General features: G+C 38.5%; 1 protein-coding gene and 1 pseudogene across 9 annotated transcripts in view; one reads left to right on the top strand and one right to left on the bottom strand.

Annotated features, from left to right (window-relative positions):
* ADD3 (adducin 3) overlaps positions 1-17,292 on the bottom strand; it is a 127,264-nt gene that overhangs the window by 84,964 nt on the left and 25,008 nt on the right. For 2 of the 9 annotated variants that reach the window (XM_074382857.1, XM_074382860.1), the window contains exon 2: positions 5,179-5,283. The exons of the other annotated variants lie outside the window; for them this stretch is intronic. The gene's annotated coding sequence lies outside the window, so the exon portion shown is untranslated. The remainder of the gene's footprint in view (positions 1-5,178; positions 5,284-17,292) is intronic. 9 annotated transcript variants of the gene reach the window in all.
* LOC101040833 (immunoglobulin-binding protein 1 pseudogene) lies at positions 12,121-12,765 on the top strand (annotated as a pseudogene).

Below are 17,292 nucleotides of genomic sequence, written 5' to 3'. Positions count from 1 at the left end.
TCCCTCTCCCTAAGAAATGTATGTTCATTTTACTGTATCATTCTTACCAAGTTATTCATTCTTGGTTAAAAAAGTAAGAATAAAGCAACAGGCTGCTAAATTAACCCTAAAAATGGAGTAACAGCAAATAGTTGAGTGAACTATCTAGAAACATCCAAATGCAACTTTCATAGTATAGGTAGAAAGTCATTCAAAAAAAAAAAAAAAAAAAAAAAAAGATCAGCCATACTTAAAAATCATAGTTTGTTAAAACCTGGGAGGAGATCAATTTCTTTATATGCTATAGATTCCTCTAAAGAACATTAACTCAGATGCAGGTTAAAAGAAATAGTCAGAAGAGAAGTCCACCGGTAAAGGCCAAGCAGTTCAACTAAAAACTGGGCTGGTCCCATAACCACACACACCAAGATCTCCAGCACCAAATTAAAACACAAACAAAATTACTATGTCCTCCATAGGCTATTCTACAGCCTTCAAGTAAGTTTTTAAAGCCAACATTCTTGGTCACTGAACCAAGATTAATCATTACTAGCCCAGTGCATACCATTTGCTGAAAAGCTGTAATACATGATCATTCATGAAAAATAAAATTAAACATGACCCACTGAAACGCTGAAGTAGAAAAATATGCATTTTTCTGTTTTCCCCTCAAAGTTTTCCTATTTTGAATAAAAATTAATTTAAATTATCTTGGTATGTGTAGACTTTAGACAAAGAACAAAATCAAACTGCTTTACCATTACTGAAAACTTTCTCATGAAATAACTGGATGATAGAAATTGAAACAGTACTTATTTGTAAATACCAGAATTAGATTTGGTTCCCAAGCCCAAGAATAAAAAAACTGATGGAAAAAAAAGAGTACCAGACAAAACTAAGTTATTAATAAGACTATTAATATTTTATTAGTGTGCTAATTCTAATTTTTTCTAGCTAATATCAAATTCCACATTCCATGTTACTAGACTTTATTAGACTATTTCTTGATTAAAGATAGCATTATTTTAATTGAAATAAATTTTCTTTTTAAAATCATGAGGAATTTTTTTGGTAAAATATGTACAGGATTATTTCTCAGCTCACCTAAAATATACTTACAAACACCTCTAAGTCACTTGAGCAAGACTCACACACATGAACAAGAAAGGCTTTACTTGTGCTAGGAAAGCCCCCTGAATGCCTGGGCTCTTTGTCATCTCCTGGCTGCCTTACTACCACTGCCCTCACCCAAGTGGTAGAGAATGTTTAAAATAACTAGTAGTTACTTTAATATAATTACGCTCCAAATCACCTTATTTCTCTTAATGTGGCACTAGTTTATTCACAGAATAGGTGGCTGTCTTCTAATTATGGCAAGCTTAAACAACACTATTTAAAAATTAAAACTATAGAAACACTTACCTACAAAGATCTAATCACAAAGTTTATTTCCAAAGAAATATGCTTTTCTTTTTACAAAAAATAAAGTCATAAAATCTTCCAGAAGAGGATTTTTATCTGGAAAAGGAATTTCTTCATACAGGATTATCACTCCCAAGAGACGCTACAGACAAACTTTAAAATATTTTATTTGAATGCTCTCAAAGATAAAAAATTATCCACCCATTTTTTGGGAGGAGAATCCATGGCCTTCATTAGTTCTTATAGAGGGTCTGTGATTCCAAAAGAATTTTAAAAGTAATCTAGCCTGGTAGTTTTAAGTACTGGTTTTGTTGCTACATGCCTATCAGCTGTGAGGTATCTGTTGTGAGTAACTTGTTGCTGATTAAGTATGAAAATTTGTGAACTAGTTGCTTTTAAAATATATTAAAATAGAGCAGACCCAAGGTTATTGTTACAACAACATAGTTCTCACTTTCTTGCATTTCTTGTATGACAGAGAACCAGAGCAATGGAAATTGCCCATAATTCGAAGCACATCTGTGGAAATGTACTGAATGTGAACATCCTATGTCACACATAATCTAGCGGAAAAAAGTTTGAGAGCTGCTGATTTGAAGCAACCCTTTCATTTTACAGATGAGGAAACAGGCTCAGAGACATTAAATGATTTGTTTGAAGTCACAAAGGGGTCTAACCTCATGTAGGGCTTGAAATGGATCCCTACACGGGCATTTTCTTAGTCTGGATTGTTGCTGTGAAAAGGATGATTTTATACCTTAGAATTCAACAAAGTTCCATCCCTGGTGTACTTATCTCACTCTGCACATTCACCTTGGACAACCTAATCTGCCTCCCACAACTCTCAATTCTCCTGCTATTAATTTGCAGATCTGCTATTTACAGTCCTGTCAAACTTCTAGCTTGTGCTCCAGATCTATACACCCAACTCCCTACTTAACATCTGCTATGGTCTGCTGTCCAACTATCTCAACCTTCACATGTTCAAAAATCAAACTCTTATCACCACATATTCTTCCAAAGAGAGATAACAAAGGAGACAGCATGAGCAAAAGATACAGCATGAATGAGTGAGAGAGAGAGAGGGACAGAGAGACAGAGCGGGACAGAGAGGGATGGGGAAAGAGAGAGAGAGAGTGCTCTTTGTTCCAGTTTCCCTTCTCTATGCCAGAAACCTAGGCATTTCTTTAACCTGACCTTCACCACCATCATTCCTTCTATTTCACCATTTTTCCTTTCAGGAAATGTCTCTTCTTCTCTATCCCTGAGTCCATTGATTTATTTCAGGCATTCATTCTGTCTCTCCTGGAATATTTTAGTAATCTCTTTACCTTGAACCTTGCTTCTCTCAATCCACTCTCAATACTGTTGCCAAAGGAAGATTTTTAAAACACAAATCTGACCACATCACTCCACTTCTTAAAAATCCTTCATTGGCTCCCTATTTCCCATAGAAAAAAGTCCAAGTTCTAGAACATAGTATGTAAATGTCTCCACGGTATAATCTTTGCTATAAAACTATCTGCTTTATACTGCAATGGAATAATGAGGACTTAGATATGTAATTAAGTACTAATTATGAATGATACTCATCAAAAATTACTGCACACATATAACTATATTAATTGGCTAAACTAAATTTGTGCTGTGTGTTCCTGCCAATGTCAATCCGTTCAATCATGTTTCAGGTAAGCTGGCCTATTAATCACCTTCTAGTCTTGGCAAAGGTTTTACATAATCTCCACTAGACTGATAAGAAAGCCGTTTCACATGTTCCACTAAACATATTCTCACCCAAAGCTCATTCAAACTAGCAATGTCTAATATATCTTTACGAGATAAAGTTTGGGAATCTGAAAAAACAAACAAACAAAGAAACACTTTTCTAAAGATTTCCCCAGCAACAGCATGAGTATTTGCAGCAGGCAACCTCTAAGAAAAAGTCGCTAACCATCCCATCCTGGTATTCACAATTGTGGGTAGTCCCTTCTCACACTGTATTACAGTGGGTCTGAGAAAGCAATAGCAATAGAGCCAGAAGTGGTGGTATGTTTACAAGAATAGATGATTTTAAAATCTGGCTTCCATACTAGGTCCTCCCCACCTCCTCCTACTTGTTCCAAGGGAAGCCTGCTGCCACCTTTTAAGAACACTCAGACTACCCTGCGATGAGGCTCGCTTAGCAAAGAACTGAGGCTCTCCACCATAAGCTCATAAGGAACTACAGCATGCCAACAAGAGGGAACTGAGAGGCAGCTTTTCCAGCCCCAGTCAAGCCTTGAAATGACTGAAGCCCCAGCCAGCAGCTTGACTGCAATGTCATGAAAGATCCTGAGCCAGAACAATCCAGCAAAGCTGCTCTTGGATTCCTGATCCACAGACACTGTGAGATAATAAATGTTTGTTGTCTGAAGCTGCTTAGTTTTGGGGTAATTTGTTATGTAGCAATGGATAACTAATACAGTATTTTATGGTTTTGCTTTTTTCTTTAAACAGGATGCTCACTGTATGCTTTCCTACTGGAAATAACTTCAGCCAACAGTTTGTAATAGCTTCACTTTGATATCCATAATTAGCATTAATTTCGAAAGACAATCCTCCTAGATTATATCCAGGTGGCTGGGACTCTCTGCCACGGCATCATGCCTCAAGGCCAGGGCCACACTCATCCTTCCTCATTAGTCCCTCCACCTAAATTATGGCCCTGAACATTTTTTTTTTTCTCTCCACGTCACTAATTCAATCTCTTCTCTAATCAGTGCCTGAGTGCTTAAATTGGGGTAGGAGAACTTTTAAGTCAGAAGGTCTTCAAGGACTGGAGGTGGTGGTAGGGGATTAAGTGAGTGGGGCAAGCAACAGTGTGATTACTCTGGAAGAAGAAGAGCTAGGAAGGTTCAAAACCAGAAGCAATGTGCAAGGTGAGGGACAAGGGCTGGCTAGAGTGGGCTTAAATATGATTTATACTCATTGTTATAATTAAAAACTACAGAAACATTTCTGAAGAGTTTTTGAAAAGTTAAAAATCACCACAAATCTGCCAACGCAGAGATAACCACTAGGAAACACTGTGGTAATATCCTCCGAACACACATAAAGGTATTTATTCACATATACATGTATATTCATGTAATTTTTCATATTACACATGTTACAGCCTATCACTTATTTAACATCTTTCTAAGCAAGTACACATCATTGTTAATGGCTGCATTATATTCTAATGTTGCACAGCATTTGTAGCTCCTAACATTTATTTGACCAGTCTCTTTCAAACATGTCCAGTTTTTTCCAGTCTTTACTAGTTTACAAATATAAATTTCATCCTTATGCAGATAACTTTTCACATTTGCACTCGGTAGTATACAGTACAAGTTCTTTGAAGTAGAATTATCTAGTCAATGAATACAAACATTTTAACGTATGTATGTGTAAGTATGACCCTTCAGAAACAGTGTGTTAAGACAACATGCTTTTAAAGAGGAGCTAAAAGAGTGCTTTTATAGTAGATAGGCTATCTTTCATATCTGTTTAAAAAGAACAGTTAATAATAAGACAGATTGTAAGTCCTGCATATTCTAATAATACTTAGACAAATGTTAAACAAATGTTTTAATAAGACAGCATACAAGGCCAGGTACGATGGCTCACGCCTGTAATCCCAGCACTTTGGGAGGCCGAGCAGATTACACGGTCAAGAGATGGAGACCATCCTGGCCAACAGAGTGAAATCCCATCTGTACTAAAATGCAAAAATTAGCTGAGCATGGTGGCACATACCTGTAGTCCCAGCTACTAGGGAGGCTGAGGCAGGAGAACTGCTTGAAGCCGGGAGGCAGAGGTTGCAGTGAGCCAAGATTGCACCACTGCACTCCAGCCTGGTTCCTGGAGAAAGAGCAAGACTCTGTTTTTTTCTTAAAAAAAAAAAAACAAAAACAAAAAACAGCATATAAAATTGTTTTTACACTGCTGCCCCAGATTTGAGCTCTAGTTCTTAAAACCTACTATGGATTCTTCCAGGGTCTCTCTCCTTCCTTATTGGCTGGCTGCAAAAGATCCAAGATGCAAGTCAGAATTCAAAGGCTCTGGGGCATGGGGGCCACCAGATGAATAAGCTTGGGTCTCAAGACAAACCCTCTTCTACCCTCACTTAGTCTACACTGAACGGCACATAAGTGGAAGATAAGTTGCTGAATTCTGGAGCTATTTATCAGCATAGATGACCTACCTTAATATAAGAGGCTATCTCTGGGTGGTGGTTTATTGCTAATTTTTATCTACCAACTTGCTGTATTTTCCAAATATCTTATGAGTTTATTCTGTTTTTACAGTCAGAAACAAACATACATAAAACTAGTGCCGAATGCAGCATATGTTATGATACGGCAGTGTTTTCTTTAAATTTATACAAATTTTAAATCACCAAAATATGATTTTTAAAATAATTATTATATACAGTTTTTTCCCCTTCAGAGTCTCACTCTGTTGCCCAGGCTGGAGTGCAGTGGCACAAACTCAGCTCACTGCAACCTCTGTTTCCCAGGTTCTAGCAATTCTCCTGACTCAGCTTACTGAGTAGTTGGGACTACAGGCAACCACCACCACACCTGGCTATTTTTTCTATTTTTAGTAGAGACAAGGTTTCACCATGTTGGCCAGGCTGGTCTCAAATTCCTAACCTCAAGTGATCTGCCTGCTTTGGCTTCCCAAAGTGCTGGGATTACAGGCGTGAGTCACCTGCCTGGCCTATACAACTTAAGAAGCTGAACCACCTGACTGTGCCACAAAATTTCATGCCAATGTTAAAGAACAGCAGGAACCTGTCGTAAGACTGAAACAGCGGGTCAACTGATGTGTGTTTAACTGGCTGTAAGGTTTTAATTTAGGCAAATCCAGGAAATATTCTATTTCCTACCATATAAAGCAAGTAATTCTTTTCAACTAGTATTTTCTTATTATGTAAGTGGTGCTCCCAGAATGCTCCATATCCTAGAAAACCCACCTCTTACCCTCAGAAATTAGAATTTGACCACTTATAGGAAGCAAAATGCACTAGTCTAGTTAACCATGGCCCAAGTAAAAAGCAGCTGTATCTTTTGTGGCTAAAGCAATGGCTGTTTCAAGAGGAATATGCAAAAGATCTTTCTCCTCACCTAACATCTAACTCCAGAAGGCTAGTCATAACACTACTTTCTACTGCTGTGGAATGACCCGCACACTCCTCTATGAAATACTATCCCCGTGCCTTAAACAGACAACATATACTTAGAAGATCACATATATGACAGTACCTCAGAGAGTGAAAGCATCTACTTAAACACTGAAATGTGACCATTTTGAAAGGAAAACATACTTTCTAAACTATGTAAGGGGATTATCACATGAGAAATATAACTTGGAGAAGGTATGAACAATTCCAAAACTGGAAAATATATTCTCAATTATAATAATGAAACTGGACTCCATGGTACAATGCTGCCTCACTGTAGATGAAACCAATGTAGGAAAAGCTAGTAAGAAAGAGCTTCTGGGACAGTCCACAACAGATGACAGGTTGCTTTTTTTTCTTTTTGAGATGGAGTCTTGTTCTGTCGCCCGGGCTGTAGTGCAGTGGCGCAACCTCGGTTCATTATAACCTCTGCCTCCCAGGTTCAAGAGATTCTCCTCCCTCTGCCTCCAGAGTAGCTAGGATTACAGGCGCCTACCACCACACCCGGCTCCTTTTTTGTATTTTTAGTAGAGAGAGGGTTTCACCAGGTTGACCAGACTAATCTGGAACTCCTGACCTCAGGTGATCTGCCCGCCTTAGCCTCCCAAAGTGGTGGGATTACAGGCGTGAGCTACCATGTCCAGCTGATTATAGGCTTTTATGGGGACGGTGGTGGCATAAGAGAGAAAATTCAGAGATTTCTTAGTCAGACAAAACCAGTGAGTCTCAAACTTGGTCTCAAACCAACAGTATCACCTGGAAACTTGTTAGAATGCAAATTATTGGGCCTTGGTTCAGACTTAACAATCAAAGCGTGGGGTGTGGCCTAGCAGTCTTGGTTTAACAAGCCCTCCAGGTGCTTCCAATGCAAGCTAAAGTCTGAGTACCACAGTCTAAAGGAATTCACACCATTACCGGTAGTAGGAAGGAAAAAGAGTCAAACTATAGGCAGCTTACAAAGCTCTGCAAGAGCCATTTCTATTTATTCAGCAAGTCGAGCTTGGATTTACGGCTTTTCATGGCACTTCTGTTGCTGGGCAGTTGCTTCCTGGTGGAGTCACTTATCACTCTAATCATTAGGCTTCCTCCCCAAGAAATATCCTTCACAATAAAGGCTATTCTAGTGAGTTTACTCCCTTTACCTCTAGTTTCTTTAAAACATGGGATGCTGATGGGTGGGGTTGAGGATAGAGCAGAGGTGGAAAAGGAATATCAATGAAGGTACAGCAGCAAGCGGGTGTGGAGATGATGAGAGAAGGATGAGCTAATTACCTTACAGATCTTGTACCATCTAAGGAAACCCTAAGGACAAAAAGTTTATTTTATATTTCAATACAAAAGAATCCCTCCTTCAGAATTCCGCTTTGTGTTTGATGGGCTGGTTATAAATACTTCTTAGCATTAAACATTCAACAAATGGTAAGGCAAAGCTAACAAACATGGTCTTCCAAATGCAACTAAAAATAAAGCGTGTCTCATGATTTGGTTTGAGGGTTAATGGTAAAGAACTATTTTTTCTGGTAAGTTAACATTTATACATTACATGTTCCAAAACCCAAAACATGGCTGGTTAATCTTTTTTGGTTTAATTTATTTAATTTATGCATTGGCTTACATTTAGAAGCTTGTCTATACTTAGTATTTCCTACTACTCACAAAATGACACAACTTTCCAGTTTTACAACCCGGGGATGATTCAGGAATCACATTTAGATATAACATTTTTTTAAAAACATTCTCAGAAGTCATTTTTAAGGAATTCATGGAAAGCAAAAAATGCTTAAAATCCTTTATATTCAGATTAGAAAATATAAATAGTAGACTGGTACACGTAAGTAATTTGCTTATCTTTAGAGTATCGTCTAGGTTGAGAGTCTCAAAACCTCATTTAATATAACTGATTACATGGCAGTATCCCGGATTACTGAAATCTTTGGTCTTCAAATGAGAATTACAGACTAGTTTAATTGCTGCTAAACCATTTATCTTATAATTTAAAATAATTATATTTTATTAATGAAAAAATATAATTTAAATTATAAAATAGCTTGCTAAAGAAACTATCTGGGTTATCAAAAATTAGGTATAATTTTTTGAAACAAAAAATATTTATAAAATATCAAAATGCCCCCACAAGATTTATGTCAATATCAATTTAAAGACACACCCCATAAAAGTGAACATTTCCATGTAAAATGGCCTTATGAATACTGATTTTTAAAACAAAAGCATTATATCCCCTAGGCTGATATATCTGTAACTACCAATTTTAATTGTGATATTTCAAAAATGTAATCAAAAAAATAAACTCTGTTAAGATCTGTTAACTCACCATTTAAGGGCAGTATTTTCCCTAAGAGTGTTCTGAGAAACAGGAGCTCCATTGGATGGAACTAGAGAGACTGATTTCATTAGACAGACAGACTTCCGTGGTCTAGTGACATATTTGAGACACACTGAGTTTTAACAAAACAAGGCAAACCCTGCACTTAATTGCAGTACTTCTCAGTCTTTGCTATGCTAAGGTACAATACGAACCTTTAAGAGATGGCACAGAAAATAGTTTCCCAAACATATTTGGCACTATTTATCCTGAGAAATCTCTTAGAACTAATGATCCACATTAGTGGGAAATGCAGATGAGTTAATCCTAATAAACACTGGAGGCAACTAGCAAATTATGGTCCCAGAGACTCAAAATAGAAATTAAAAGCAGCTGAGTAGAGTACAATGAATTTATTGTCCCTATTTGCAAGAATGCATGAAGTATTTCCACTACATACATAATATTTGTACTACATACATTTTAATATAGCACTTACGAGAATTTTTAAATTAAAAATTAACTGGTTTTTAAGTAACTATACTTCAAGAACACTACTCCCTCTATGAAATCCCATTCCCCAGAAACAGGCCCATCTGATTAGTACAACTGATCTGCCAGCTGGATGGATCCCAAGTAAATTTCAAACCAGCACTTGGCAAAATATCCCTGTACCCAGCATTTTACATGCAACACAAATTAAAGATGCATTCTGGGACTGCCCTGAGAACCAAACAATTGTATGGCAACACGAACATATTCAGTTTATCCTCTCTACATTAAATTTGCTAGATGACCAGTTTAAACAATACTTCAAATGCTGTGCTTGAATTCTGCTTACATCCATTCTGTTATTAGTCTGTTGGCATCTAACACTGGATCGGAAAAGACTGCCATCTGGTAGTTATAGCAACCCTTCACTAACTTGGTCAGAAGTTGAAGACCATAAGCCTCAAAGAAATGCAAACCAAGTTTATTATTATGAACATATCAAAATCTTCTTTTTGTAAAGCCATTCAACAGGGTTTTTCACTCAAAAACACTGTGCTCTCACACATTATATAATCGACCTACAAAAGTCAGGTTTTAAAGGCGTTAAAGGGATGAATGATTAAATTAAATAAGTAATTAGGTCCACATTCCCCTCACCCACAAGGCTGCCACTGTCTCTTTTATAAAGCCTAGGATGAGAGCCAAATTGGCCCTATTTAAATTGGCTATTTAATTTAACTCTAACTTCTCTTAATCATAATGTGTGTGTTCTTGGGTACAAATTTTTTCCTCTCGATAAAGTTTCTGGTAGTCAATACTTCAGATGAAGAGTTAAATAATTAACAGTATAAAAACAATAACAGGCCGGGCACGGTGGCTCACGCCTGTAATCCCAGCACTTTGGGAGGCCAAGGCGGGTGGATCACGAGGTCAAGAGATCGAGACCATCCTGGTCAACATGGTGAAACCCCGTCTCTACTAAAAATACAAAAAATTAGCTGGGCATGGTGGTGCGTGCCTGTAATCCCAGCTACTCAGGAGGCTGAGGCAGGAGAATTGCCTGAACCCAGGAGGCGGAGGTTGCGGTGAGCCGAGATCGCGCCATTGCACTCCAGCCTGGGTAACAAGAGCAAAACTCCGTCTCAAAAAAAAAAAAACAATAACAACATGCATACAGTATATAAGCACGCACAAAATGTTTTCAAACTTAACATCATCTTATTTAATCAGGAAGGAAAGCCAGAGAAATACGTATTAATAGAACAGTGATTATCTCAGATTCTATACAGTTAGGGTAACGGTAGAGCTGAGAAAACTGAATCCATATCACCTAGTTAGAAATGCTCTTTCTAGTATACTATACTTTTTCCTGAAATAGTATTTTACAGTTTACATAGCTATTATAAATATGCATATACATGTATACTTTGCACTTTGAATTTGCCCCAGTATCCCTGCTGCCCACCTCCCTAGTGTGGTTTCCTTCCTATTTTGTTCTTTCTTTTCCTCTACTTATCTTTCCAAAGTCACCACCACTTGCTGAGCCTGAACCAAGGCAGAAGTGGATGAGTGAATGCAGGATCCACCCTTTAAGAGCACTCCAGAGTTTCGATCACATCTATTCTAATTTAGAGACTAGCATGCCAACACATGGAATATTTTCCCGTGCTCTCATTCTTAATGCAAACAATGTCAAGGACATGGCCATTAAGAGATGACCTAGGATTATATAAGACTTATCCAGCTCAATATGCTTATTCTATCCCATTATTTTACTTCAACCCTCTTTGTCTATAAAAAGCCCTTTCCTTACATGGCCAGTCTCAGAAGTCCAAGATTTGATAATACTGGTATTTAGAAAAGGAGACTCTTCTTGTATCTCTTCCTGAAGGCATCTGAAATATTTTTTGTGACTGATTTTCAAGGTGGAAAAGATGCTCTTTCATAGGCTTCAGATGATCTATACTGTTCAACAGGCTGCCAATAACATTAAATCTCTTGGAAGTTGCTAAGAGGGAAAACTTTAAATGTTCTTGCCATAAAAAATAAGTACTGAGGTAATATACATGTCAACTAGATTGATTTATGCATTCTCATAAATCATATTCCAAAACCTTATGTTCCAAATGTACACATTCCAAATCATGTTTCAGACTATACATACATTGTTAGGTAGAAATAGCCCATTCCCCATATCCGGGGCCCACATCCAGCAGGCTGCCTCTGGAGGTTGGTCTGCCCAGCAACAGGACTAGCCAATCGCTTTCCCGTGTCAGCCCGCCAAAACCCGTACACGCCCCGACAGCAGCCCGCCAAAACCTAGCCACAGGGCTCTTCCCTCTTCTTTGTTTAGCCTCCACCAATCATCTCCTCACTTTAGCCCGCCAAAGCTAAGCCAACCCTTGCACACCACGATATTCCCACTCCGCCCATGTCCAACCTCCACCAATCACTCCACGACACCCCACCTACGCGGGCCCCCTCCCTATAAAAACCCTTTCCGGCAGCTGCTGGGTGCAGCTCTTCCCTCTCCCGCTCGAGTTGCCCGCAAACCCCAATAAACCTGGACTCGGCTTAACAACTCCTCGCTCTCATTTGCTTTGGGAAGGGTCTCTGCGGGTTGCACATACATGATTTTCATTTGTCAATTTTTAAAAGTTACTTTAAAAATAAAAAAAGCTGCTGCTCTCTCCTCAAGATGGCCGCTGAAGACAAGTTATTGCTGCCGTGGCTCCCGGAGCTGTTTGAAACCAGCAAACGGCTTCTAGACAAAGTAGAAGGACGGACTGAATCCACTGGTTCCTGGATAGTCCAGAAGGTGTTCAAGGGCCTGGACCTCCTTGAGAAGGCTGCCAAAATGTTAAAGCAGCTCGACTTGTTCAGCCGAAATGAACATATGGAAGAGACTGCTTCCACTGATCTGAAATATGTGTTGGTCCCAGCGTTTCAAGGAGCCTTCACCATGAAACAAGTCAACCCCAGGAAGCATCTAGATCATTTGCAGTGGGCTCAAGAACACTTTATAAACTACTTAACTCAGTGCCATTGCCATCATGTGGCAGAGTCTGAGCTGCCCACAACCAAGGACAACTCAGCTGAAAATCACACTGCTGATTCCTCCAGGGCTTATCCTAGCCTCATTGCTACGGCATCTCAAAGACAGGCTAAAACAGAGAGATACAAGCAGAAGAAGGAGTTGGGGCATAGGTTGCCTACAATGAAATCCGCTGTGGAAACTGGTCAAGCAGATGATGAGCGAGTTCATGACTATTATCTTCTTCACCTTCAGAGGTGGATTGTTATCAGCATAGAAGCAAAACGGCAGGATCACATTCACAGATAACAATATTAACCTTAAATGTAAATGGGCTAAATGCCCCAATCAAAAGACACAGACTGGCAAATTGGATAAAAAGTCAAAACCCCTGGGTATGCTGTAACCAGGAAACCCATCCATATGCAAGGATACACATAGGCTCAAAATAAAGGGATGGAAGAAGATCTACCAAGGAAATGGAGAGCACAAAAAAGCAGGAGTTGCAATCCTAGTCTCTGATAAAATAGACTTTAAACCAACAAAGATCAAAAGAGACAAAGAAGAATATTACATAATGGTAAAAGAATCAATGCAACAAGAGCTAATGATCCTAAATACATACATGCCCAATACAGGAGCACCCAGATACATAAAGCAAGTTCTTAATGACCTACAAAGAGACTTAGACTCCCACACAATAATAGTGGGAGACTTTAACACTCCACTGTCAATATTAGACAAATCAATGAGACAGAAAATTAGCAAGGATATCCAGGACTTGAACTCAGACCTGGAACAAGCAAACCTAATAGACATTTACAGAACTCTCCACCTCAAATCCACAGAATATACATTCTTCTCAGCACCACATCACACCTACTCTAAAACTGACCACATAATTGGAAGTAAATCACTCCTCAGCAGATGCAAAAGAATGGAAATCATAAACAGTCTCTCAGACAACAGTGCAATCAAGTTAGAACTCAGAATTCAGAAACTAACTCAGAACCACACAACTTCGTGGAAACTGAACAACTGGCTCTTGAATGTTGACTGGATAAACAATGAAACGAAGGCAGAAATAAAGATGTCCTTGGAAACCAACAAGAATGAAGACACAACATACCAGAATCTCTGGGACACATTTAAAGCAGTGTCTCTAGGAAAATGTAAAGCAATAAATGCCCATATGAGAAGCAAGGAAAGATCTAAAATCGACACCCTATCTTCAAAATTGAAAGAGATAGAGAAGCAAGATAAAAAAAAAACTCAAAACCTAGCAGAAGACAAGAAATAACTAAGATCAGAGCAGAACTGAAGAAGATAGAGACACAAAAAACCCTTCAAAAAATCAATAAATCCAGGAGCTGGTTTGTTGAAAAGATCAACAAAACAGAATACTAGTCAGATTAATAAAAAAGAAGAGAGAGAATAATCAAACAGATGCAATAAAAAATGATAAAGGGGATATCACAACAGATTCCACAGAAATACAAACCATCATCAGATATTACTAACAAACAATTCTATGCACATAAACCAGTAAACCTGGAAGAAATGGTTAAATTCCTAGACACTTACACCCTCCCAAGCCTAAACCAGGAAGAAGTTAAAACCCTGAATAGACCAACAACAAGGGCAGAAGTTGAGGCAGCAATGAATAGCTTACCAACCAAAAAAAGCCCAGGTCCAGATGGGTTCACAGCAGAATTCTACCAGACATACAAAGAGGAGCTGGTACCAACCACTTCTTCTGAAACTATTCCAAACAATCCAAAAAGAGGGAATCCTCCCCAAATCGTTTTATGAGACCAACATCATCCTGACACCAAAACTGATCAGAGACTCAAAAAGAAAAGAAAACTTCAGGCCAATATCCATGATGAACATAGATGCAAAAATCTTCAATAAAATACTGGCAAACCGATTGCAACAGCACATCAAAAAGCTTATCCATCACTATCGAGTAGGCTTCATCCCAGGGATGCAAGGCTGGTTCAATATATGCAAGTATATAAACATAATTCACCACATAAACAGAGCCAAAGACAAAAACCAAGATTATCTCAATAGATGCAGAGAAGGCCTTTGACAAAATTCAACAGCCCTTTATGCCAAAAACTATCAATAAGCAAGGTATCAACAGAATATATCTCAAAAAATAAAAGCTATCTACGACAAAACCATAGCCAATATCATACTGAATGGGCAAAAACTGGAAGAATTCCCTTTGAAATCTGGCACTAGACAAGGATGCTCTCTCTCACCACTCCTATTCAATATAGTATTGGGAGTTCTAGCCAGAGCAATCAGACAAGAAAAAGAGACAAAGTGTATTCAATTAGGAAAGGAGGAAGTCAAATTGTCTCCATTGGCAGATGACATGATTGTATATTTAGAAGACCCTATAGTGTCAGCCCAAAATCTCCTTAAACTGATAAGCAACTTCGGCAAAGTCTCAGGATACAAAATCAATGTGCAAAAATCAAAAGCATTCCTATACACCAATAACAGACTTAAAGAGAGCCAAATCAAGAATGAACTGCCATTCACAATTGCTACAAAGAGAAAAAAAAAAACCTAGGAATGCAACTAATAAAGGATGTAAAGGACCTCTTCAAGGAGATCTACAAATCACTGCTCAACGAAATAACAGAGGACACAAATAGATGGAGAAACATTCCATGTTCATGGTTAGGAAGAATCAGTATCATGAAAATGGCCATACTGCCCAAAGTAATTTATAGATTCAATGCTCTCCCCTTCAAGCTACCAATGACCTTCTTCACAGAACTGGAAAAAAAAAACACCTTAAACTTCATATGGAACCAAATGAGAGCCCACATGGCCAAGTCATTTCTAAGCAAAAAGAACAAAGCTAGAGACATCATGCTACCTGACTTCAAACTATATTACAAGGCTACAGTCATCAAAACAGCATGGTACTGGTACCAAAACAGAGATATAGACCAATGGAACAGAACAGAGGACTCGGAGGCAACGCCACACATCTACAACATCTGATCTTTGACAAACCTCACAAAAACAAGCAACAGAGAAAGAATTCCCTGTTTAATAAATGGTGTTGGGATAACTGGCTAGCCATGTGCAGAAAGCAGAAACTGGACCCCTTCCAGACACCTTACACTAAAATTAACTCCAGATGGATTGAAGACTTCAACATAAGACCTAACACCATAAAAACCCTAGAAGAAAACCTAGGCAAAACCATTCAGGACATAGGTAGGGGCAAGGAATTCACGACTAAAACACCAAAAGCATTGGCAACAAAAGCCAAAATAGACAAATGGGATCTAATTAAATTCCAGAGCTTCTGCACAGCAAAAGAAACAATCATTAGAGTGAATCACCAACCAACAGAATGGGAAAAAATTTTTGCAATCTACGTATCTGACAAAGGACTTATATCCAAAATCTATAAAGAACTAAAACAGATTTACAAGAAAAAAACAAACTCATTCGAAAGTGGGCAAAGGACATGAACAGACACTTTTCAAAAGAAGACATATATGAAGCCAACAAACATATGAAAAAATGCTCATCATCACTGGTCATCAGAGAAATGCAAATCAAAACCACATTGAGATACCATCTCATGCCAGTTAGAATGGCAATCATTACAGATGCTGGAGAGGATGTGGTGAAATAGAAACACTTTTACACTGTTGGTGGGAGTGTAAATTAGTTCAACCATTGTGGAAGACAGTGTGGCTATTCCTGAAGGACCTAGAAATAGAAATCCATTTGACCCAGCAATCCCATTACTGGGTATATACCCAAAGGATTATAAATCGTTCTATTATAAGGACACATGTACACGTATATTCACTGTAGCACTGTTTACAACAGCAAAGACTTGGAACCAACCAAAATGCCCATCAATGATAGACTGGACAGGGAAAATGTGGCACATATACACCATGGAATACAATGCAGTCATGAAAAATGATGAGTTTGTGTCCTTTTTAGGGACATGGATGAACTTGGAAACCGTCATTCTCAGCAGACTGACACATGATCAGAAAATCAAACACCACATGTTCTCATAGGCAAGTGTTGAACAATAACACATGGCACAGGGAGGGAGCATCACACACTGGGGTCTGTGGAGGGGTCCGGGGAGGGACAGTGGGGGTTAGGGAGTTGGGGAGGGATAACATGAGGAGAAATGCCAGATATAAGTGATGGGAATGGAGGCAGCAAACCACACTGCCATGTATGTACATATGCAACAATCCTGCATGTTCTTTACATGTACCCCAGAACCTAAAATGCAATAAAATATATATTTTTAAAAAGAAAAAAATAAAAAGCAAAAGCTTAAGCCTCTTTATTAACATTTAGGCCACTCACTAGGTAGGTTAGGAGGGTGGTGCATTGAAGTCATCCACCAAGACAAAGGAAAACAGCTTAAGGATCCTAAGTATTGATCAGTCAACACCATTTGACAAGAGACTCCTTTACACAGTATTCCACTTCATGATTAAGGACACACATAGGAAATAAAAACATAATGAGGAGAGTATAATACAGCTGAAAGAACACTGGTTCTAGAACCAGGCTGACTTGGGTTGGAATTCCATTCTGCCAACTACTAGCTGCCAGGGCAAAGTCACAATGTATCTGAATCTGTTTCTTCAAAATTTATAATATAAATCCTGAGGAACTGATGTGAGGAATCATGATTTTGTGTAAAGTACCTAGCACAGTACCTCGTACCTGGCAGGTGCCCAATAGATAATAGCTAAGTTTATTTTATTTTTTATTTTTTGAGATGGAATTTCGCTCTTGTTGCCCAGGCTGGAGTGCAAT

Source organism: Saimiri boliviensis, chromosome 12, assembly GCF_048565385.1.
Source record: "Saimiri boliviensis isolate mSaiBol1 chromosome 12, mSaiBol1.pri, whole genome shotgun sequence".
In the NCBI taxonomy this organism is placed as follows: Eukaryota; Metazoa; Chordata; class Mammalia; order Primates; family Cebidae; genus Saimiri; species Saimiri boliviensis.
This window is presented reverse-complemented; position numbering and strand designations above follow the sequence as displayed.